The sequence below is a fragment of the Adiantum capillus-veneris genome, chromosome 14 (genome assembly GCF_014529385.1).
Source record: "Adiantum capillus-veneris isolate H3 chromosome 14, ASM1452938v2, whole genome shotgun sequence".
In the NCBI taxonomy this organism is placed as follows: Eukaryota; Viridiplantae; Streptophyta; class Polypodiopsida; order Polypodiales; family Pteridaceae; genus Adiantum; species Adiantum capillus-veneris.
In genome coordinates, this window is record NC_140944.1 from 18,359,026 (window position 1) to 18,386,151 (window position 27,126).

Here is a 27,126-nt window from a genome sequence, read left to right on the forward strand (position 1 = left end):
CTGTCTTCTCTGCATCTAGTGTGGCCCTTTCTGTCCTAGTGAGTTGTGCATAGCGCCGCTCAAATTCCCTAAGTAGCTCTGTTATTGATAGTCCTTGCTTTGGCTTGACTACCCATTCTAAGAATTTCCTTTTGGTCACTCTCTCCGAGTCCTCCTTGAAATATTCCTCCTTTAAAGCTACTTTGAGTTATTCCCAATTTCTCCCATGCCCATCTTTAATTGCCCTAACATGCTCCCTAATTTCTGGAGCAACAACTAGCTCAAAGATTTGAATCATCTCATCTTCTGACACGCGATGTAGCTCCATCTCCTTCACATACTCGCGTAAGTACTTGGTTACATCTTTGTCATTGAACTGATCCATTCTGTTGACGACCGCTTGTATGGCCTTCGTTGCTGAAATCTCCCTTCTTTCAGTAGCATGTTGTTGTTGCATGAACATTGCAAATGCTTGAAACATTTGCATTGTTGTTGGGTCAAAATGCATACCCCGTTGCTCAACATGATCACCCATGGTTACCCACAAACTCTCACCCTAGCAGATTCGCGTCGGGTTCACCAAAAATATGTCGAGAAATTTGCGGTCTTGCCAGGAAAGCACCGGGCTTATGGCTGTGAGAGTTTGTGAGAGAACTCAACAAAAACTATATGAAGGAGTTAAACCATAGATGCCATGAAGACTAGGGTTTGGAAAGAAGTGCAATCAAAGAAGATTCACTCTTTCTCTCTTGCATTCACACACACAAAGAAAGAACGCAAAAGAGAATGTCAAAACAATACGAAGATGAAAACATCAAGGCTATGGTCATATCGTATCATGGGTAATATGAAAGGGTTAATGGATGAGTTAATGACATTCAATTTTGGCTGACCAAATAGGCTACGAATTGTTCTTTGGAATTGTAGTTTTGTGCTTACCATAATATATATATTTTGTCTAGTGATTGGGATTAATTGTGTGTACAAATCCTCTTGGTTCATAGCAAGATAACTACGCTTACATCAAAAGAAAAATTATAGTCTATGAGAGGTAGTATGATGGGATCCGGTGATAGAAGTATTTCATTGAGCCTTTCAGGGCCAAAGAGAAACACTATACGTTGTTGAAAGTGTATTTTACGGCTAATCCATACGTTAATTCTAATAGATTGTACAGGGTTAAAGCGATAGAAATGATCATCATGTGGGTTATTCATCTATAATAGTATGTGAGAAATGTAGATATGAGAGAAGTGAAGAGATGAGAAGTTTCCCTCCCAAGCCCTATTCTTGCCCGTAGACAATAAGGATACTGCGGGGAGAGATGTACCTGTAGCAAAGAGAACCTAAAATTTGTAGAGAGGATGAATTACTAAGAGTGAGAGAGATAGATTTGGTTAAGGAGATGAGATTAGATACATATATATATATATATATATATATATATATATATATATATATATATCTGTCGGATTAGAGATGAAAAAGAAAACAATAAGAAATCAAGAAAACATCAATGTAGAACACATCTTACTTGACAAACCCTTCGGCACCATTATTGATGGAGAGAGAAGAAGAGTGGATAATTCCACTTTGATTGATACACCAAGTGCAAGACCTTCTTTGATTAGAGTTGATCTTCGAAGGTTAGCATGTTGCAAGAATGGCTAGTCTCCCTTTAGGAGAAAGTGTAGGCTTGGGCTTATGTTAATGGCTAAGTACAATTAGGCATTACTACTCACTCAGTCAAGAATTCCTCTCATCAATGGCTTGAATGCTTTAGTTCTTTCCAAGGAAGAAGAGGTCCCGTTTTATAGGTGAAGGGAACCCCCAAGGGTTTACACAAGAAGAGAGGAGCCAGTGTGAACATGAATTGGAAAAGTTGGAAATGAGTTGTCCTTGCATGATGTGGGCAGACTGGGGTCCAGTATTTTGATCATATCTCCTCAACCGTGGCTCCAAATAAAAAAGTAAAAATATGGGCAAAAAATTCAGCTCATTAGCTACGATTTTCATTTTAAAATGGTTTTCCAATTCGGATTGGAACCTTGTGTAAAAAACTCATCAAAATAGGGTCCATTTATGGCAGCAAAAGTCTTCATGTGGTCTCCTTAGCCTAGACTTTCATTTAATTCACAAGGACACCTCATGCCATATGAAAGCATGACATTGCTCCTTGACAAAGTGTTGTAATCATGCTTGCAATAATGCATTAAAATAAGTGTATCTTTGAAATCATGCCACCTAGTGTCCCACTAGGATTTGATTCTCTCCTAGTAGCTAATTAAAAAGAAATATAAGAAAAGTATAAAAAATACGTAGAATATATATATATTGGAGTTTCCCCTAGATATAGGATCTAGCTAGGGTGTGAGATGATAATGAAATAGTAGAAATAAAGAATCAATGCTTTTTCCCCCAAGTTAAAGAGGCGGAGCTATTGATGCTTTTCCCATAGTATTTTCTGATGGTAAAGTAAGGATAGGTTATCCTTGAGAAAAATAATAGGATGAGATAGAAGTCTTATTATTATAATTAAATATGCATATGTACATTGTAGGAAATATAATTATGTATCTAAAAAAATACAAGATAGATCTTGTAGCATGCGTTCCCACTATGTACGTGTCACAGCACGACAACGCGTATAATGTCTTTTTTAGCATAACTGCAACAAAATTCTCACTTGATGAAACAGAAGTTGTCCGACTGACAAGATTAAACAATTGACCAAGTATCAATCAGTTTGGATCAATTCTGACCACAAAAACTTGGGAAAACAAATTGCCGAGGCGGAAAAGTTAAAGTCCTTTAGGGGAATTGATGAATTTGAGATCGGGCAGGAATATCCAGAATAACCAACCAAAACAAGGGGAACAAGTAAGTGTCATATCAACCGAGGGAAGTGTAAACCAAAGTTGGGTGCAACCATTAGAGCCGATCTTTGAAGGAAGTGTTTATGATACTTCTTCGGAGAGATCTTACGAGATTTTCACCGAACACTTGGAACACTTGAACCTGACCAACAGAGAAAATATGGCAGCAGGACCATCAAACCCTTCCGCCACAATGAAGCTATTGTTCATAAAATACCAGTACGACAATGAGCAAGGTGCCAAGATCTACAAAGATGGAATGGACCGCTATTGTGTAAAGATAGAAGATAGCCTAGTGAGTTCAAGGACTTAGTGCCTATGAGCTATAGCGGAGATAGATATCTAGATGACGAGGGTACCATGTATTTGGTAGTCCTAAACCCTAACATTGTGGAAAAGTGGGGATTGATGGGCACCAAAGCCAAAGTAGATGAAGAACTTTAGGAGAAAGCACCAATAATGAACTTCCCTGATGCGAGGTTAAGAAGAGAGAATGAAACTACAAGGATCAACACTGATAACATCTATGTGGGGCTATACAAATATAATAATGGGGAGCAAGATCTCTATTATAGATGTGAAGAACCCTACACTGGAGAGTTGACAGACCAAAAAAAACTTTATGTCTTTACCTACACAGAGGGATCGAAAGTGAAAATTGCCGCTTACGACAAGTATGGGAGGCAATACTCAACAATGGGCAAGAAAGAATTAGAAGGATATACATACTTTGGGGGACCACTACATCAGTATTATGTTACTTCTAGCTCACAAAGACCAGCACCAACAAATGGATTGCAAAACCCAAGGACAACAGGAGGACAAAGAATTCAGGCTGCTGACTCTTTCAGTCAACCTCAGTACTCGAATCCCGGACCAATGGGATCATTACATTCCATAGAGTCAATGGATACGAATCGAGGTAGTGCAGTTCCAATCCCCACATATACCACGTCCAAGGTTCGAAGCGGAACCATCACATTTACCTCCTAGTAGTAGACTCAGGGCAGGGGAACCGACAAGGGTAACCCATGAAGTCCATGATGCTAGAGAAAGCTTTAGCCGGGACACAGGAGCAATGAGATTGGTAGCAGACCATAGACGTATGAGACCATCTCAAGTAGCCAAGTGTATGCCAAAGAAGTATGGTGGTTCAGGAGATCCGTATGCACATGTGTCACTCTTTAAGCAAGTATTAAGAGCTGAGCAGATAAAAGATTTCCATACACAATACGAGGGATTTGGTCTTACTCTAGAAGGTACGGCATTGACATGGTTTCAACCACTGAACAGAGGGGGATTCCATGACATTGACCATTTGCTAAGAGAGTTTGCTAAGGAATTCTCAAAACGAGGGATTAAGCATAATACGGTCTCACAAATATATGCTTTTAAACAGAGAGAACACGAAAAAGTGAAGGAAGCTTCACTTCGCTTCAAACAATACATTGAGAGATGTCCAGTACGTGAACGACCACAAGATGATAGACTATTTGTTCTCTTTATTGAAGGATTGAGAAACGACACTCTCAAGAAGGACTTGCACTTGAAAGCTTGTACAAGTTTCGAGCAAGTAACGAGAGAAGCATTGTACTTAGTGGATAACTGTACGGTTTATGGAGAGGTGTCAGCGGATACAGATTTTGCATCCAGTAGCTCTTCCTCCGTAGCGAGCGAGACTACCACTAAAAAGAATGTTCAAACAACAACCATGCCAAATGTAGAGCAAATGATAGAAGATGCTCTAAAAAGGATGGCACCATACCAAAAACCATTGCCAAAACCACTGAAATGGTGTGCTATTGAACAAAAATGGACAAACCACCCAACAGAGGAGTGCTATTACAACAAAGGGTATGTAAGGGAGCATCAGTATGCACCTCCTGCTCAATTAGCACCACCTCAGGTACATCCAGTACCTCGATACCCAACGGGAAATGTACCAGGACCTATGGGGATAGAAAGACCGCAACCGGTATTGGGACAACAACCACCTTTACCAGGAGCAAGACCAGTGGGCATTAGATATGCACCAACCTTAGAGAATCAGGAAGAACAAGCCTTAGTGCCTGTTCAAGCCTATTATGAAGAATCTGGTGCACACATGTCTCCAACTGTGTATTACCCACCAGAAGAACCCAAACAACCAGAACCATGGGGCATGATTGGGAATGTTGGAACACCAACAGTTACAAGTGCTTCTGATGAAGAGAGATACAATTTGGACGCAAGAACATTGATGTTCATAGCTCATGGAGGGTTAACAGGACAAAGACCATCCTATCCACAAAGGATGAATCAAGTGGGACCAAGACCAGCACTAGGACCCTGTTACAAGTGTGGAGGTGACCATCTGATGAATGTTTGTCCACATACGGAAATCATTAGAATTAATGCTTATTGCACTGAGTGCGGCGTTACTCACTTCATTGAGGATTGTTCAAAGAATCCAAACAAAGTGCAAAAGACGACATTGAATATGCTAGAAACTATTCCTACCAGCAGTGGGTCCGAAAATGAAACTCTGATACCAACGCAAGTTGTTACTAGAGCTCAAGCTAAGAAAACCACTAGAGAACCTGAGAATGGAAAGTTAGCGACTGAAGTGGTTAGTCAAGGACCGCGGAGTCAGAGAAACACATGGAAAGCGAGAAAAGCACGCATGAAGTTGAGAAAAAAACGTGAAGACGCTATTCTAGCTGAGGAACTAAAGCGAACTAAAGATAGATTAGAAAAACTTGAGAGTCAAAACGGAAAACGAGAGATGAGCCCGGAAAGAACGAAACAAAAGAGTATCAAAGAAACAACGAGCTTAAGCTCAGGGGGATCAGTGCTAGTCGACAAAGTACACGAACCATTGGACGCACTGATGAGAGCTTGTGAAGCTAGGTTAAAGAACAACCAAACACAAGAACAGAGGTGGATGACATACCCAAACGCGGAATTGGAAAAGCAGAGACTTGAAATGTGCCAGAGAATGATCGAGACTGCACAAGCCTTATTAGAACCACCAAGAGAAACAATGAATTGTGGAACGGAAAACCCAATTCAGCAAGAGACTATCATTTCACGGGTAGCTGAAAAGACTCCCAGTGCACAAAAGCCTGAAAATACACACAAGGATGACCGCATAGTATTGAACACAACCTATCAGGAGATAGAGAGTTTTCATCCAGTCATACAGAGGATTTACGGAAGAGATGAGGATTACAATGAATTTTGGAAACAAGTGAGAGAGGCAAACTTTGCAAACGAGCTAAGTTGCCAAGCTAATCAGACAAATTGGGAAAAGGACATCAGGAATCCTCCCATAGTGGAATTTGAGGCAGGATCTCAAGTGGACTTGGATCTGCAATCTTACTGGAGAGATGGGGGCTCTGTTAGAACAATGGAGAGCAAAACTCATTCACTGAATACCTTACCTTCATACTTAGGAGAGTATGAAGCAAAATCCGAGATTAGAGCACTTCCCTCACGAAGAATCTCATCAGAAAAAGTCATGGACTCGCAAGGATTGATAGAGATCTTGTCAACACAAGTGACATGCACTATCACTCTAGCTGAGCTTTTGAGGCTAAGACCACATATGTGGACCACTGTAGGAAAATGCTTGGAGAAATTTGGGATAAAAGACCCAACATCGAGACTGCAAGAGGGTATACAAGAGCTGAGCAAACCACAAAAGAACGCTAAGCATGTACCCTTAAACAAGGTCGGAGAGTATTGCGAAGGTGAAGAGGGGAATACAACCTTACCAGTTGAATTCCAAGGAGTGAACGCGATGGCAATACTAGACAGCGGAGCTGGGGTAGCCATTGCTACAAAAAAAATCTGGAAAAAATGGGGGAAACCAGCAATAAGGAAGACTAGGTTGAAACTCCAATTAGCAGATGGACACATGGAGAAACCTATGGGGTTATTAGAGAAATTCGTAGTAACTTCTTGCGGCATTGAACATACTTTTGCTATTGTCGATTTTGGCAAGGAGAATAACTATGATATCATACTGGGAAGACCATTCATGAGACGGTTGAAAATGGTCCAGGATTGGGGCTACGATCACATATACTTGAGAAATATGGAAACCACTACATGTGTGAACCTGAGAGACCATAGCTACAAAGATGTGAGCCGAACACCGATAGAGGAGTTTGATTCAGCTACTTTGGCGGGATCCGAATTTCCAGCTTGGTTAGGTAAGCCCAAGGAGTTATGGATGTGTGGAGCCTCGAAATGTGGAAGTCTGAGGCGAGAAGAATATGTTTTAGAAAGGGCTATCGAAGACGAAACTTATATAGGAGAACCCTTTCCAGAGGACACGCTTGAACCATTAGAATGGACACACATTCTAGAAACCCTAGATGTTTGTGCAATTCCGGATGGTCCCACAACGAAATTTTGCGACAAGGACGGGTACAACGTGGTTCCGTACTTCATGCTGAGAACTACACTCAAAAAAGAAACTGAAAAGAACGATACACTGGAAAAGGAAGATGAAGAAGAGGTGTTTCACGACATTCCCGATCATCCAGAGTGGGGAAATGAAGCAGACAACGAGTCAACGGACAATTCAAGCGGAAACGAAGAAACTATAACGGATGTCCGATTTTATGATTTTCCGAACCAAACTAAACAACGCCAGAAACGCTATAGAGCAAAGAGAAAAACAAAGGGGATTAGAACCAATCCGATGCCTAGAATAAGAGGAAAAAATCAATTCCTAATGCTAGTAAAGGCGGAAGATTGTGTTAAGGACAAGATTTCTGGAAGAATGAGAGGCAATGAGCAAAAGAGCTTACGAAAAGACAAAAGAAGCTCAAGAAATCAAGTTCAAAGGAATGAAACGAAAACTGAAACAGAAAAATCAGAAAAGAACAAGCGCAACAGAGAACACACAGAGTCCAAGTTAGAACGTAGAAACAAGTACAGAGAGCTCAAGAAAACTCTGAAAGAAGTTTGGACGACAGAAATTGAGAGTGGAGAGGACGAAAACGCCAAAATCAAGGAAAACATGGATGTTCCCTCTCACTACAGGAAATTCACAATAGAGGATAGGAAGGTGGTATTAACCCAACCTATTCGAGAGAGAGGGGAGAACGAATCTTATGACGGACCGGAGGATGCAAAAAAAGTTGATTTAGCAGCTCCAGGTGAGATACCTAGACCGGTGTACATAGCCACAGATTTGTCTCCAGGCGAGGAAGAGAGACTTTTGAGTCTTCTCAGAGAGTACAGGGATGTGTTTGCATGTCTTATAAGGACTTAAAGGGAGTTGACCCATCGCCAACACACAATCCCACTAAAAGACGCAAAGCCTAGCAGACAGAGACCATACACATATAATGATACGTTTGCTAAGCGAATCAAAGAAGAGATAGATAAGCTAATGGAAGTTGAATTCATATACGAGATTGAACACACCGATTGGGTATCTCCGATTGTGGTGGTACCCAAGAAGAACGGAAAACTCGAGTGTGTGTCAACTTAAAGAAAGTGAATGCTGCAACAATCAGGGACAATTATCCCTTGCCGATAACTGATCATGTTCTAGAGCATGTATCAGGGAAAACAGCATACTCCTTTCTTGATGGTTTTTCAGGATATAACCAGCTAGCCATAGCACCGGAAGATCAACATAAAACAGCTTTTGCAACGGAGTGGGGAATTTATGCTTATCGGGTTATGCCTTTTGGTCTAACCAATGCTCCCGCAACCTTCCAGAGGCTGATGACGCATGCTTTCAAAGAATACTTAAGGTTGTTTCTAGAAATATACATGGATGACTTATGTGTACATTCTCTTCTGAGAGATGAGCATCTAGAACACCTAAGAAAAGTATTTGAGAAATGTAGGACATATCACATTTGTCTCAATCCTGAGAATTGTGTGTTTATGGTCCGACAGGGCAGAATTCTGGGACATATTGTCTCACAAAACGGAATATCCACGGATCTAGAGAAGATAAAAGTTATAGTGGATATGCCTAGACCAACCAATGCGAAACAAGTACAGAGCTTTATGGGACATTGCGGATATTATAGACGATTCATTTACATGTACGCTATAATAGGCCAACCACTTTACAGGCTAATAGTGAACTTTGAATGGACAGAGGAGTGTGAGGAATCATTCAAGAAATTGAAAGAGGCACTCATTACTGCTCCAGTCTTGAAATCACCAGATTGGGAGAAGATATTCCATGTGCATATAGATGCTTCGGCAATAGGATGCATTCTGGCTCAACCAGAAGAAGGAAACATGGATTTTCCTATCTGTTACGCCAGTCGACAGCTCAACAATGCAGAGAAGAATTACACCACAACAGAGCGAGAGGGATTAGGAATGATATATGCTGTGAAGAAATATCGGCATTATCTTCTAGCCAACAAGTTTTTGTTTTTTACGGATCACCAAGCCTTGCTCTACCTAGTGAATAAACCATGCAATACCGGGAGAATAGTGAGATGGTTCATTATCCTACTGGAATTCGACTTCACGGTAGTAGTAAAGAAAGGAAAAACACATCTTAGAGCTGATCATCTTTCGCGATTGACGAATGGAGAAGACCCTATAGGAGTAGATGACGACATGCCAGACGCGTACTTGTTCAACATAGAAATGATACCAAAGTGGTCTCAAAATGTCGTTAGCCTATTAACCTATGGAGGAGAGTTTGATAGAAGAGAATACAACCAGAAACATATTACTATTCAGCAATCCAAGAATCTTCAACTGGTTGCAGGAAGGTTGTATCAATTGGGAAATGATCATGTTTTACGACCATGCATCAATCCTGAGGAATATAATATATATCTGCGCGAAGCACATGTTCAGGAATGTGCATTTCATTGTTCAAGAAGGAACACATATAGGAATTTGTTACAATTGGGAGTCTATTGGCCAGGAATGAAAGAAAGAGTACATGAATATGTCACTGTATGTATTGTATGTTCATCAAAACCGCGAGCAGAGTATTCGACATTATATCAGATAATGATCGCTCCGGAATGGAGTCAGTATATTGTTGAATATCTCACAAATAGAACTTTCCCAGAAGGAACGTCAAAAGCTCATCAGAAATCTGTAGAGACAGAAGCTAGAGATTACGCTTTAATAGGAGATCAACTCTATAAGAGAGGTAAAGACAACCAGCTTAGGATTTGCGCATCAGAGTCTGAGTATGTGATAATCCTGGAGCAAGCTCATGGAGGAGTAGGTGGAGGCCATTTCTCAGGTGATAAGACAGCAAAACTTGTCTTAGCCGCAGGAATATGGTGGCCAACATTACATATGGACGCTGAGGAATACGTTAAACGGTGTGATGACTGTCAGCGGACCAAAGTACCACTTAAAAGAGATGATATGCCGCTTAGACCAATGATGGGGGCAAGAGCTTTTGCAAAATGGGGGATTGATTATGTCGGACCCATTTCACCTCCTGCATATAAGACTCATGCACAATACATCGTTGTGGCTACAGACTATCTAACAAAGTGGGTCGAAGCAAAGGCAACTCAAAAAGCAGATGCCAGGACCACGGCACAATTTCTATATGAATACTTCTTTGTACGATATGGATTGCCAATAGAAATTGTGAGTGATCGAGGCACACATTTTATAAATGAAGTGATAGAGATCCTTCTAGATGAATTCATGGTAATCCATAGGAAATCAGCCCCGTATCATCCACAAGCAAACGGACAAACTGAAGCAACAAACAAAACCATATGCACGGTCCTTACGAAGATTGTATCTGAGTCGAGAACTGACTGGGACTAGAAGTTGCATTCAACATTATGGGCATATAGGGTAGCATATAAAACATCAATAGGAACGACCCCATATAACATGGTTTTTGGACTAAATGCTATCCTACCAATAGAATTCTTGATTTCAACCTTAAGGGTGGCTAAGGATCTAGAGTGGACAGGGCACGAGCTTTTTGATAGAATAGATGACCTGGAAAAGCTAGACGAGCTTCGCCTAAAAGCAGTAGCTTCTATCTATGCTCAAAAAAAGCGACAAAAGGAATTTTTTGATAAGCATGTGCGGACTAAAGAGTTTAAGGTTGGGGACTATGTCCTAGTTTACACTCTGAAACAGCATGCTAAGAAGCTTAAAAAGCGAGGGATGGGACCTCTGGTGATTAAAGATCTATCACCAAGTGGAGCCGTCAAGCTTGCTACATTAGACGGAGAAGAAATGCCCAATTGGATTAGTGGATCAAGAGTGAAAAAGTATCTTTTGCCGCTAACCCAAGACATGCTTCTCAAAATACATCAAGAAAAGCTGCGTGTCCGTAAAAAGAAAAAGATTGTGGAGGAAGCGCAAGCCGAGGCGAAGGAAAGAATGGAGAAAAGAAGACTATTGCGTCAGAAACAGCGCAATGAAGGAGCAATACGAATAAACGCAGTCAGTATAACAGAAATGGATAATGACAAAGAAGAACCCATCATTGAATGCAAAGTAGGAACCAACCAAATCAAAGCCAGAGCACTATTGGATTCAGGAGCTCAAACTAACCTACTTTCACTCAGTTTGTATAGACAATTGACAAATGCCACTAAATTACAAACTGCCAAGCAAGAGTTAAAGAGTTACTCTGAGAATTCAATCAAAACTGTCAGATGCACAGTTTTACATATACAGATTAACCAGTATGTGTATCCTCATATGTTTTACGTGGTTGAAGACCAAGCTACACAACATCCATTATTGCTAGGATAACCATGGCAGAAGCAATACAATGCAATGATTGACTGGAGTTCTAAATCAGTGCTTATCAAATGCGAAGGTGAAAGTCAATCAGTTAAGTTCACCAAAGGAGCAGTGCCAACTCCAAAGGAAGAATCCAAGAACAAAGGTAAACAACAACCAGAGAAAAAGAAGAAGCAATGGCAACCAAAATTTTCTATACAACTAGATTGCTCTTCGACGAGGAACTCTCAACATTGGATAAGGAAGACAAGAAATAATATAACAGCTAAACCTTGGGAAAAAACGGAGTCAAAGTTGGTATGGAGACCAAAAACGGTTGTGCCAGAGAACACAAAGGTGGAAAACAGAGTCTTCAATACCAGACAACAGAGTGATTCCAGACAATCAAGGACAGTGAAACAGATCTGGATTCCAAAGAAGTTCATGACGGCACAAAGCTATAGCAAGCAAATTTGGATCCCAAGGATTTGTAAACAGGAACTCCCTTCAGTACAATCCACGGAAACTCCTAGGTATTTCAAGGCAAGGAAATCAACACAAAGAACAAAGCAGGTTTGGGTCGCAAAGAGTTTGTGGCAAGCACAAGCGAAGCGGAAGCAGATTTGGATTGTGAAAAAGAACAACAAGGTAAAGAAGAATCCATCTACTGATTCTACTACCGAAGTACCAAAACCAACCCAAAACCCGACCACCAATCCTTCAATCAAACAAAGAGCAGCTTTATTGGAAAGACTGTTGTATCATCGCTCTACAATTGCATTGGGAACTTATGACCCAAACAACTACAATGATTCGCCCACAGACACTTCATAGTTGTCCGGGAGGACTCAGACTAGGAGGGGGGGAGGTATACAGGTATACAGGAGCTACAAAGCAGCTACAAGCGACAAAAAACAAAGAAAAACAAAAATTATATTACAAGGGCAGTGTCTTACATGATTTTGCAATTTTTATGTTTGATTGCGGATATTGATAATATTTATGCCCTTATATACCTTGTTTTGCAACAAGAAGAGATCAAATGATGAATTTGGGTCTCTAAACGTGTAAATATCACTAAATAAGAGTGTTTTTGGAGCTAAAAAGTGGAAAAAAGTGGTAATCCAAGTCCAGAAATCACAAATAAGTGTATATTCATATACACAGGGTTACCAGCTATTTATTGTGTATGTTTGGAATTTTTTGGCTTCAATTTGCTATTTTTCTTTATTTTTTATGATTTTCTTAATAAAAGTAAAAGAAAAATAAGAAAAAAGCAGGTGAAATGAGATTGGAAAAAAGAAAAGAATAGACGGTGATGGTCCTAATGACAAGGGTAACCCATGGTAAAAATTGGGTACAATTCTGAAAAAGTTACGGAAAGTCCGAAACGGCAGAATTTTGGCAAGTGGACGGAATTCTAAGAAAACAGGTCAAATGGAGTCTGATTTGGAAAATTTCAGATCCTAAAGCGCATCTCACAACGAGATAGGAGCACATGACAAATTTGGTGGCAAGTGAACCGGGAAGTCCGAAGTCAAGTATTTTTCACATCACTTTCAAGCTCATTCACACTATTACCTTCTTGGAGAAGAGCAAAGAGCCACAGGAGCATAGATCTTCTACGACCTTCTACGACTTCCACGAGAGCTCAGAGGACACCAAACATGAGAGGTAGACTCGTTGCCATAAGCTTTTGATGCTTATCATTAACTTTTGTCGCGAAAACTGACCAAAACCAAGAAACAAGAGCAGACGGGGAATGGGGTAGAATGCTAGGTAGTGGCACAACCGCCTAACCAAACCTTGCAAGAACTTATAGGTGGGTTACCCTAGTATAGAAGATGGGTTTCTAACACTCAAAGCTCGAGAAAGAATGACTGGAAAAACCCTAGGTCAACAGAGCCTGCAAGAGGCAAACAGGAAAAAGTTGTCGAAACAACACGAAACTTCACAGGAAGTTCAACCACATCAAGGACAATGCAACCATAGAATATCTCCAAGTTTGAATCACAAAAAGTAGGTCGGAACAGTCGATTTGGCTGCGGACACACAAAGTGTCATTTTGGCATAACGGCTGAAATTGACGACCGAATGAAATGAAACTTCACAAGCAGCTTCAAGTAACTATCGATGACTTATGTTTGCAAGCAAAACCCAAAAGAAAGCTGATTCACTTACCGATGGTGAAAAAGACACTTTCGGACAACCAAAGGAAGAAAGATGGAGAACGGGGAGCCAAAGTCAAGTTCAACCAAATAGATGGCTTCACAATATATCCAATGAGCTGGAAATGCAACTCTCGAGAAGAAAAGTTGAAGAAATTCAACTCCAAGGCAAAAAGATGACTTCGGAGACTGAAATGCCTATAAGGGGGCTTTTTAGCTAAACTGATGACTTTTTAAGTTGAAAACTAGTTAGCAGGGCTTAGGGCACTAGCACAAAGCATTCTTTGCACAAAAAGACCAACATTTCAAGAAAAGACATCATACGCGTATGATGTCTCACAGCATGAATTTCACATCCATTTCAACATTTGAGTGCATGGCCTCATTCCACATGTTAATCACATCCTATGAACCAAGTATCATGAGAATTGGAGTTAGAAAACCCAAGGAAAACCAAAAAGACGCAAAGTAGGCCATAAAATTGATTTTTGGTCCTAATTTTGTCAAAATAACTCCAAACTCATTGAAACTTTGTAGGATTGTTGTTAAACACATCTACAAGCTATCTGGAACCAAAAAGCACCATTTTGACACAAAAGACATCATACGCGTATGATGTCTATTTACACTTACAGAGCCAAAACTGCTCATTTGTCATCATACATCCATTATATATATCTAATACATGCTACATATGAAATTTGGAACCATTTGGTCAAGAGGATCACCCCATTAGCCCAATTGAGGAAAAATCCTTCACCTAAAGCCTATTTTTGGCCCAAATCCAACATACTCAAGTCCAAACCAAGATTTGAGTAGGAAAAGTCCTTCACTAGTACATGGGGAGTCCACAGAACCAATCCCATGAAAAATTGATGAAAAAGACATCATACGCGTATGATGTCTCTAGAGCCATTTTTAGCCCAAAATCTATCCACTGAATAAGCCTATCTAAAGCCAAATCCAAGCTTATAGAGAAATTTGGTCCAAAAATACACTAAAAGACATCATACGCGTATGATGTCTCACTATGTGATTTTGGCACCTCAGGGCTTCAACCACCAAACAGAAGTGATCTACATGCCATTTGAAACTGAACCACCAAGTTTTATCCAATTTGGATCATAAAATCCAATTCCCTTTCAAAATTTTGCCAAGACCCGGAACTGGACTAAATTGGCCAAAACTTGACCAAATGGGATCCAAACTCAAATCCAAGCATATGATAATCATGTATACACTATCAGCTACAAGCGCAACCAATATGAAGTCATTTTGACACAAAAGACATCATACGCGTATGATGTCTCCAGCATGATTTTGAGCCCATTTTGCATATTTTTTCACCTACCTTGCATCCTTAGGCCCTGAATAGCTCATGTTTCAATTTTCAAGTCATTTGGATAGTTAAAAGCTTCATTTCGGCTTTCAGTACTAAAAAGACGCTAACTTCTGAAATTGGAGTTACAGGATCCATGGATTCCACCAAGTCATCGGCAACGAAGAGAAAAAGACCGACAATCAAAGATGCTATTGCAGAAGCTGAACCATTTGACATTCTAGCAGAAACCCTCAAGCCAACCAAAACTTGGGTGGAGGAAGCAGTATTGGAGAAAGAGGGAATAAAGATCTACCAGGGGACTTTCAGAGATCCTCAAGGGCAAGCGGTGGATGTACCGATGATCTCACAGGAATTGGTAGATTATAGCAGGTCAGAAGACATCAGCAGGTACCTGGAAAGGGCAGACTTGCACAGTTTCTTCACCTCGAGACCATCAGGTGTGGACACAAGAAGAGTGTGCGAGTTGGCAACATCCATTCAGAAGGATGGAAAAGCCACATTGACAGTCATGGATGGAGAGAAGGTAGAAGTACAGATCACTCCACAGCTAATTGTAGACGCATTGAAGCTGCACAACAAAGGGAGCTCGGTCAGGGAAAGAAGGGAGGCCATAGAGGTCTATGGGCCCAAGAAACAGAATGCGACCTATGGAGATATGAAGGACCCAAGAGCGGCAACCCTTTGCCGACTGTACAACCAATTTCTTCATGTTTGCAGTAAAAGACCGCAAAAGTATACGACACCACCCCATGACATTGCGACCACCATCACATGGGCATTAAAGAGCAATATGCCAAAAGAGGTTAATTACGCTCAACACATCCACGAGCAAGTAATTGCCATGCACAACGAGAAGCCAAAATACATAGGAGGAGCGGAAATTCTGACAAGAATAGCTTATGAAGCTATTGGAGCTAGAGATCAGTGTCCAAAGGCTCCCTCCCAGAATGAGTGGCTTAGAGAAGCCGACGAGGAGGAAGAACAGACCGAAGTATCCAAGAGGGCATCCACAAGAGCACGCCTTAAACTAGAAGTAGTTTCAGAACCTGAAGAGGATGTGGACGAGCCACTTAAGAAGAAAGTAAAGAAGAAGGTTGCTCCCAAGCAAACCAAAAGTCAGAAAGCGGCAAGAATGGAAAGATTAGTGGAGCAGTTTAGAGCGGAAAGAGCTCTAAAGAGTGACTTTGAAGAAAATTGGGTGCTAGACCCCACTAAAGTCGGAACTAGCTCGGCCAGGCCACACATTGATCAATACGATCAATATATTAAAGCTTATGAGGAGTCAGAGGCTATTTTGGAGTAGCAACCTATCGAGCCATACACTGAAGAGGAGGTACAGCAATTAAAAGCTGAGCTGAAAAAGGACGACAAGGGGAAAAGGAAAGTAGATGGGTCTACTAAGCCTCAAGAGAAAGATGGGCAAGCCGACAAAGGGAAAGCCAAGGAAGCTGAGGACAAACATCCCTCTATGACTGATGTACCAAGCCCGAAGAAGACGAAAAAAATTGTGGAAGAGACCACAGTAGAGGTGGACACAGATGTTTTGGAAAAGCCAGAAGCCGAGACCAAAGAAAAGAAGATAGATCCAGTTCAGCAAAAGAGAAATGATTATGAGGATCTGGTAGAGATAGGATACACCGAAGAAGATGCCCTTGAGGCAGTTTATGGGATCACCCTACAAAAACAAGATGAACGGAGAGGGACGGAGAAAAATACAAAGAGTAAAAAAGAAAGTGAAGAGAAACTGGACAAACCAAAAATACTAGAAGAGCCAAAGCCAGTGGAAGTGGTGGCGGAAAGAGCTTTAGAGTTGACAGATGATGATGAAAAAGACATGCACATGGTGCATGAACTGCTCAGCAAGATAAAAGAAAGGTCCAAGGCAAAGGAAGTAGAGATTGAGACAGCCAAACAAAGGAAAGCGGAGTTGCAGAGAAATTTAGAGAATGCTATGACTGAATCTGAAAGTCATAAAGCATCACTATGACGCGAAAAACGAGAGAGACGGCTTGATACTCCAACTAGTCGAGGCTTCAAGAGAAGTAACAAGTGCACAGGAAGCAAGGGAGCGGATAGAGGATGAGTTGGAGGCGGCTAAGGATGAGCTCATTGAGCTAAGGGAAAGAGTCGAGCTCCAAGAAAGAACAATCACTAGACTCAGGTATACCCCTAGAGCTAGCAGAGCAGGAACCGAACAAGAGGGAGCTATCGTACCAGTTTTGGAAGACCAGGTCCGAAGCTTACAAAGAGAGCTAAGATTAGAGAAAGTGCAAAGGTTGCACATTGCGGAGGGATCATTGGCCGCAAAGGAGAGGCTCACATTAGAAAATCAAACACTACGGACAAAGAATGAGGCCCTCCGCAAACAGCTCCAAGATCTACAAGAGCAACAAAGAAGAGAGACAGAGACACCACACGAAGAATCGGGTGGAGCACCCATAGAGCTACCAGAAACTGGAGAGGCAACCACAATTGAAGATCCAGCCCCAGCTCAAGAGGTGGCCTCGACTTCAAGAATCTCTGAAGAAGAAGAACAAAGGCTCCATGACCAAATAGAAAAGTCAGCAGAGGAGAGTGCCAAGGCGGAAATGGAATGGGAGAGGAGACTCCTAATCTCCATTCGACTTCAGGGACTAGACACAAAAGCGCTCCATGAACAATGGATGCAACCCAGCCTGCCTTGCCCTTTGATGAAATTTGAAGTGCTAAAGACGAAAAAGAGACTAGAAGGAGAGCAGTATGTCGCTCTTTACGAAGGCGACATCACAAAGGAGGAACAATCAAAGAAGATAGTAGATTCACAACCTAGATGGAGGAAAGGTTGGCTGAACAAATACCCAGCCTACCTCATCTACTTGGTGGAGGCACCAAAGGAGATCCGGGAGGATGCAACCTTCTGCCCGGTGCCAAGAGTCAGAAACTGGAAAGAGCATGGCAGGATTGCAGAAAAGAAGCCAAATTGGCTTAATTATCCCAGGATGCCAGGACCAAAGGCAGGAGAGAGAATAGGTAAAGCCTACATGGTGAAAACCCTAACGAGCACCATCAAGCTCTTTACTGGCTCTCCTTACCTTTCATGTCAGATGCTCAAGAAAATCTGCAGGACTCTCTTAGCTTGCATTGAAGTGTTCGCGCCAGATAAAGCCACGACCTCGAGTCTACTATCGACGGCCGACACGGTGTCTGATATGATGTACGATCTTTCATTGCAGCCTTCTCCAAAAGTGTTACACCTCCTATACCAAAGGATTATGTTTTTGCCTAGCTTCCACATGCAAACATTCGAAGAATCTTTCTACACCGGCTTTTTCACCCACGAAAGCAAAATATTCGGCCCAACCTTGACCATCGGCAACCTACGATACGAATCACATTTGCAGATGCTCAAGACGACAGGACTTTATTGACCAAGCATAAAATTTATGTCAGGGACGACATGAACGCGGGGGGGGGGGGGGGGGGGGGGGAGTGTTGAGCTAGCAGAGGATCACACCCACATTTTTGCTCACACTCAAAGTGAGTTTTTGAGTGCCGTGACTGTGTCTGAGAGAGAGAGAGAGAGAGAGAGAGAGAGAGAGAGAGAGAGAGAGAGAGAGAGAGAGAGAGAGAGAGAGAGAGTCTTATCTACTTGCTACACGAGCTACGGAGCCGCCATTGGAGAAGCGACACAGCCATTGTGTTAGCAACAGCGAGAGCTACGCACAGATACCAAGAGTGCGTGCTATCAACTTCTATGTGTGGTAAGTTCCTACGAGCTTCGGTGTGAGTTTTCTTCCAACTCGTGTGTCGGAATTGAGCGTGCAGCATATCTATAGAACCACAACGAGTAGAGCTACACATTAGTACCATCGGGGTCAAGTTTCGGTCACCTGTACATTTCGGCCTGTCTTCATACGCGTTTACCGCACGGAGTGGTTATAGGTTGAGTTTGCAGCTCAAGTCTTTAGGGTGTTGTTCTTACCTAGTGTATAGACTTCCCCTTGAGTTTGAGATCGATTCAATGATTCTAGATCTTGTTTCGTGTAGCATTCGTTCGTAGTACGGATTTCATTCACTTGCGTATTTTAGAACTTAGATTTGATTTCCTTAGTAGTGATTGTCATTAGAAGGTCGAGTAGGTGATTTGACACCCACCTAGTTGTTTCCATGCTCCTGCGGGTCAAACTCCGTCCTCGTCTGACAAATTCTGTTGTTGGTTGAGTGCTCGCTATTTAGCTTCCGCTAGCGGCGTAACCGCCTTAACACCCGCTCCCTTGGTTTGTGTGCTAAAAATTAAGATATCTCCTTGCTATTTTGTTATTGTAGCTTACTCTTTTGCTCGGTTTAGAGATTGCTCGGAAAATCTTGCTCGGAGTTAGGGATCCTTCTCATTTGAGCTATTGCAACGATGGGACCCCCAACATTTGGCACCGCTGCCGGGGACGATGGCCTACGCTAGTGTAATTGTGGCATAAACAAATGTGTTCCCGCACTAATTTCACTTGTGTGTTTATGTTTTTGTGGATTTTGAATAGGTGTGCACAAAGCATTGTGTTCATAATTCCCTAATGTGTGACCATATCTTGCCAATTGTGTGTTTACACACACTAATTTCTCACTAACCCTTTGCTAATTTGACTAATTTTTGCTAACTTACTAATGTGCTATGAAGGATTGGAGCAATCAACCATTCAATTGAGCTTCAACGGAAAGGCAATTAAGGTGGTATTCTCAACCTCCCTAGAATCTAGAGATATGTAGAATTGTGTAGATATCCCACCAAGATGCAATGTAATGTGATGCAATGTAATGCTATGCTTTGTTGATGCAATGCAATGTGATGTTAGGGATTGAAAATTTTGCGATTTTTCATTTTCACGCCGTCGTAATGCCAAAATTTGTAAGAATTGGCGACGCATGAATTGGATAAGTTTCAATTGCTAATTGATGAATGTGTGTTGCTAATTGGGTGCCTAATCGAGTTAATTGCATGCTTGGATGGTCAATTTTAGGTGTGTGTGCACTAATTTCAAGTGTGTGTGCATGCTAATTTTAGGTGTGTGTGCACTATTTTGCCCATGTTTGAGCACCTAGAAATCAATGTGTGCATTGTGATTTTTCAATTGTGATGATTGATATGTGTTGTGCACATGCCCAACTAATGATTTGTGAAGTCACATTGCAAATCCGACAAATTTAACCCTTTTGTGTGTGCGCCTAAAGATTGGCAAAAACTGCCAATTTTTTAGTGTGTGTGTGTGCCTAAACAAGTGTTTAATTTGCATGGTTGTTTTGATTGCATAAATGATATGTGTAATGATTAAATGCTACGTTTTTGTGCTCGAAACAGGGATTTACACACTCTAATTGTGTCAATTTTTGACCTATTTTTGTCGGTAATTTTGCCGGTTTAATTGCCTAGTCTTGATTTTATTGATAAAATTAATGACAATTGATTGATGTGATTTTGGCAATTTTATTTGGCTGCACCATTTCCCAATGTGTGGAGAATTTGTGGAAAGTTTTTGGATATTTTTCGGATAATTTTTGCAATTTTTTGGTAATTTTTGCATTATTTTTTGGATAATTCCATAAACATTTGATTTTGCGATCTTTACGAGCTTTTTTGTGTGTGCAAATTTACGGCATCACTTTTTTCACATTTGTGCCCTCCGTGGTCAAGTTTGGAGCGTTTTGCTATTTCCGGGGACCGGGTGGATAACTTTGTCAAAATTGGCATTTTTTTAAAAATTTGCTATTTTCGGTGTGCTTTTGCGTATCGAAAATATTCGGTTGTGAATGGCGATGATTTTCTAAGATTCCTAGAATTTTTTGGACTTTTCTGGCAACTTTTGGGATTTTCAAGTGATTTTGTGGAATTTCGGCTAATTTTCGGCCATTTTTGGCATTTTTTGGAAATATAAAAATAAAAAATAAATAAAGAAATAAAAGAAAGCTGGTTTGAGCTCGAAGCTCATGCCTTGAGGCATAGAAAACATATTCGTCGACTAGATCCTTACGACTGCTTGTCCGCTTCAAAATTCTCTTCTTCTTCTTCTCTCTCTGCGTGAACTCATCCCATCACGCACACTTGATTAGAAGACAAAAAAAACAAGGACCACTCTTTCCTCAACTCAACGGCTGCCTCCTCCTGAGCCTTTTGTCTTTTTGTTTTTTTTTGTCATTGACTTTTGTAGTGTATTCATTTCATTTTGTTTCTTTCAATTTCATTTCAACTCTTTTTCATTTTCATTTCATTTATATTCAATTTCATTTTTTCCTTTACATTTTATTTCATTTCATTTTCTTTTTTCTTCTCTCATCTATTTGTATATTAGTCAAAAAATTAAATAAATTCAAAAAGAAAATCAAAAAAATCACCATCAAATCAAAAAACTCATAAAAATTTTAAAAACTTCTTAGAAAATTCTAGAAAAAATCAAAAGTTCACAGAAAAAATTCACAAAAAAATAAAAAGCACATATAAAATCTTTAAAAACCCAAAAATCTCACAGAAAAATTCATAGAAAATCCAAAATCCTCCAAAAAATCCAAAAAAAAAAGAAAAATAACAAAAAACTCCAAAAAAAGCGTAAAAATATCAAAAAATAGAAAATTTAAAATTTCACAAAAACTTTGGGAAAAATAAAAAGAAACTCGCTAGAAGTGCCAGAAAAAGGCAGAGCCAAGCCAAGAAGTGCCAAAAAAGCAAAAAAATCACATGCCAAGCAAACAACACCAAAACAAGCAAATTAAAAGTTGAAAAGCAAAGCCGAAGAAGTGCACCGCAAAGCGAGCACAAATCGACAACAGCAGCCAGGAAAAAATCAAGCAAACGGTCGAAAAAAGCGAGAAATCGACCAACTCACAGCCGATTAAGCGGCTGTCAAATTTTCAAAATTTTGCGTTGTCGAGAAATTTGCGGTCTCGCCAGGAAGGCACCGGGCTTATGGCTGTGAGAGTTTGTGAGAGAACTCAACAAAAACTATATGAAGGAGTTAAACCATAGATGCCATGAAGACTAGGGTTTGGAAAGAAGTGCAATCAAAGAGGACTCACTCTTTCTCTCTTGCACTTACACACACAAAGAAAGAACACAAAAGAGAATGTCAAAACAATACGAAAACGAAAACATCAAGGCTATGGTCATATCGTATCATGGGTAATATGAAAGGGTTAATAGATGAGTTAATGGCATTCAATCTTGACTGACCAAATAGGCTACAAATTGTTCTTTGGAATTGTAGTTTTGTGCTTACCATAATATAAATATTTTGTCTAGTGATTGGGATTAATTGTGTGTACAAATCCTCTTGGTTCATAGCAAGATAACTACGCTTACATCAAAAGAAAAATTATAGTCTATGAGAGGTAGTATGATGGGATCCGATGATAGAAGTATTTCATTGAGCCTTTCTGGGCCAAAGAGAAACACTATACGTTGTTGAAAGTGTATTTTACGGCTAATCCATACGTTAATTCTAATAGATTGTACAGGGTGAAAGCGATAGAAATGATCATCATGTGGGTTATTCATCTAGGATAGTATGTGAGAAATGTAGATATGAGAGAAGTGAAGAGATGAGAAGTTTCCCTCCCAAGCCCTATTCTTGCCCGTAGGCAATAAGGATACTGCGGGAAGAGATGTATCTGTAGCAAGAGAACCTAGAGAGGATGAATTACTAAGAATGAGAGAGATAGGTTTGGTTAAGGAGATGAGATTAGATACATATATATATATATATATATATATATATATATATATATATATATATATTGGATTAGAGATGAAAATGAAAACAACAAGAAATCAAGAAAACATCAATGTAGAACATATCTTACTTGAAACCCTTCGGCACCATTATTGATGGGAGAGAGAAGAAGAGTGGATAATTCCACTTTGATTGATACACCAAGTACAACACCTTCTTTGATTAGAGTTGATCTTCCAAGGATAGCGTACAAGAATGGCTAGTTTTCCTCTAGGAGAAAGTGTAGGCTTGGGCTTATGTTAATGGGGCTAAGTACAATTAGGCATTACTACTCACTCCCTCAAGAATTCCTCTCATCAATGGCTTGAATTCTTGAGTTCCTTCCAAGGAAGAAGAGGTCCCCTTTTATAGGTGAAGGGAACCCCCAAGGGTTTACACAAGAAGAGAGGAGCCAGTGTGAAAAGGAATTGGAAAAGTTGGAAATGAGCTGCCCCTGCATGATGTGGGCAGACTGGGGTCCAGTATTTTAATCATATCTCCTCAACCATTGCTCCAAATAAAAAAGTAAAAATATGGGCAAAAACTTCAGCTCGTTAGCTACGATTTTCATTTTAAAACTGTTTTTCAATTCGGATTGGAACCTTGTGTAAAAAATTCATCAAAATAGGGTCCATTTATGGCAGCAAAAGTCTTCATGTGGTCTCCTTAGCATATACTTTCATTTAATTCCAAAGGACACCTCATGCCATATGAAAGCATGACATTTCTCCTTGACAAAGTTTTGTAATCATGCTTGCAATAATGTATTAAAATAAGTGTATCTTTGAAATCATGCCACCTAGTGTCCCACTAGGATTTGATTCTCTCCTAGTAGCTATTTAAAAAGAAATATAAGAAAAATATAAAAAATACATAGAATATATATATATTGGAGTTTACCCTAGATATAGGATCTAGCTAGGGTGTGAGATGATAATGAAATAGTAGAAATAAAGAATCAATTCTTTTTGCCTCAAGTTAAAGAGGCGGAGCTATTGATACTTTTCCCATAGTATTTTCTGATGGTAAAGTAAGGATATGTTACCCTTGAGAAAAATAATAGAATGAGATAGAAGGCTTATTATTATACTTAAATATGCATATGTACACTATAGGAAATATAATTATGTATCTAAAAAAATACAAGATAGATCTTGTAGCATGCGTTCCCACTATGTATGTGTCACAGCACGACATCCACCCCCTCTAAACCTGCACATCCTCCGGTATGTGCCACATTGTCTCTTTGTAAGATTAGACCTCTTGTACATCTTCCTTGTCTTCTTCTTCACTGGATGATTCTAGAGCTTCATGTTCACTTTGATCTTCACTTGTGTTTTTCTCTTCTTCCTCATCAATATCTTCTAGATCATTGTCTCCTCTTCTCTTAAACATTTTAATCCTTTTTCCTGCAATGGGAATCTTTACTTCTGTACCATCTAGTTCAGACAAGCTGTAAGTAGCATATTCATGCACATGCTTTACAACATACGGTCCAAACCATCTTTTTGAGAACTTACGCATGACTGTGTGCTGGTTATCAAGGCTACTATCATACACTAAAACCCAGTCACCTTTGTCAATTGCTTTGCTCCTGAGTCAATGTCGCTTATCAAAATAGTCCTTGTTTTTCAACCTTGCATTTTTGAGTCGTTCTTTTGCAGCTTCAATGTCTCCAAGTCTTCTCTCTAGCTGCCTTATACGCAGTGCAAGGAGATCTTCCCTACTAAGCCCCTCTTGCCAAGGTAGTACATTCCATGTAAGAATTGTATCTTCAATCGGCATCACTAGCTTTTGACCATACATTAGCTCCACAGGCATGTAGCCAAATACTGAGCTATGTGTTGTACGATCAGCCCATAAAGCATATGGTAACAGTTTTGGCCACTCACCAACTCTTCCTTCGCAAGCCTTGGCCAAAGCTTTGATGATAGGAGGATGCCCTCTTTCACTCTTTCCATTGCCTTCAGGGTTGTAAGCTGTAGTAAGAGAAATCTTGATCCCTAATCTAGAAAAGAACTCCCTTGCTTCTTCGGCATCCAGTTCACCTCGATCTGCAGTGATTTTTCCCACACAACCATAACGGCAAATCACCTCATCAAGAAGGAATTTGCACACAGCTTCTGTGGTCTTAGCTCTTAATGCTCTTCCTTCAACCTGGTTAGTTAGGTCCTCTCGTGCAAGAACCAAGTATCTCATCTGCCAGAGTCCTAAAGGCATCGTGACTAGATCCACAACCCATTTATAGTGCATGGCTAGTGGATATGTAGGGTGCAATCCATCACGATGTCGAACATTTGAATACATTTGACAAGTTACACATGACTCTACAAACTGAGATACATCTTTATACATAACCTTCCACCAGTATTTTTCTTTCAACTTGGAGAAGGTTGCCCACACACCCCTGTGTCCAGCCCATAGACTCTCATGAAACTCTTGCATGAGCTTTACTTGAGTCTCTTTTTTACATATAACCCGTTGTTGTGTAGCACCCTTTTGTTTAGGATGCTTCCACAAGTAACCATCCCTTAAAAAGTACCCATATGCTTTCCTACGTATCCTCTTGAATTCTTGTTCAGACCAATCATCCTGTTTTGTTAGAGTACTCAAGTACCTTCCAATAGAAATCCAATCACCTTCATAAAGATCTTTCAAGAACAATTCAAGTGAATTAGTCATGCAGACATTGTTACCTTTGACATGAGAGATAGAATAGAATTTTGTGCCTACATCATCTCCCTCATCAATCATTTGTGACTCATCTTCATACCTTGCCCTTGATAGCATATCTGCCACTGTATTGTCTTTACCTGCAATGTGCTTAAACTCGGGATTTAAGGACTTAATGTAGGCAATCCACCGCAACATAGCAATGTCTGGTGTTGAGCAGCTTGTCATCATCCCAAGAAGTGGTAGACAATCTGTTTCTACAACCACACATGCACCAATTAGGTACTCTTTCCCACTTTTCAAGGCTGTAACCATACCCCATAACTCTCTCTTTATCTGTGGATAGTTTCTTTGGCGAGCACTTAGTACCTTTGCTCCAAATCTTACCACATACCTGTGTCCTTCTTTGTCATCTTGCCCTATTGCCCATCCAATCCCTGTAGGACTGGTATCTACTGTCACAATCACTGGCCTTTGACACTCATAGTCTACCTTTCTCAAAGTCGTTGCTGACTGGAGTAACTCCTTTAGCTTTTTCATGGATTTTACATGTGCTTCTGTCCATTTAAACTTTTGATTCTTTCTAAGCAGCTGATAAAGAGGATCAGCTACATGTGCATAATGTGGAATCCAAATAAAATAGAAGACACATGCTCCCAGAAACCTTCTAACCTCAGTGATGCTAGTGCATGTTCCTTTCATTCTTTGGATGGCATCTACCTTTGATGGACAAGGTTTCCTACCATATGGCCCGCACATGTGCCCGACAATAAGCACTTCTTTGACACCAAACATAGACTTTTTCCCTGACAATGTAAGATTCACTTCTTCCAACCTAGACAAATTTTATCACAATCATTTATGTGATTTACCACAAACCTGCGACATCCCTTGAGATCCAAAGCTTCATCTTTGTCACTTTCTTCACATCCTTTGATAGGCAAATCATCAATGAAAGGTATTGTGATTTGAGGAATAAAGTCACGTAAGACCTTATTCATCCCATTCATCATATGCGCAACCGAGTTGGTTGCTCCCTGTGGCAAGGTACACATCCTTACCAAACCCAAAGGTGTTCTCATGGTTGTCAAGTCTCTGCTTTCGATTGCAAGCTGATCATACCCTGAGTAGAGATCCCCCATTGAGTAGATTGCCCTCCCTGCAAACGCCTCTGCAAATTCATCCACAATTGGACCTGTTCCTACATTTCTAATTGTCACCTTGTTCACTGGTTGCATATCTTGGATGAAGCGTAGAGAACCATTCTTCTTTGGAACTGTGAACCACCTGTTTGAGTATGGAGCACAAGAAGGCTCCAAGATTCCCATTTTGATTTTCTCATGCAGTAGCTCTACTAACTTTGGCAAATGAGCCTTTGGAACCGGAATAGGCGGCAGATTCCAAGGCACATGAGGTATTGTGAAAATTACCATAGGAGCTACAATAGAAGGATCAACACATCCTATCTCATGTGGCTCAAATGCAAAAGCCTTGCCATGCTTTGAAAGCATTTCTTTGAAGCACTTTGTCTCCTCCTGTGTTAGAAACTCCTTGCGACCAATCTGCAAGTCTTGGAAAGACTCCTTTGTGAAGGTATGCCAAATCTTTTTAGGATTCCTCAAACTTGGTTGTGAAGAAGCCTGCTCAATATTTTCCCTGTT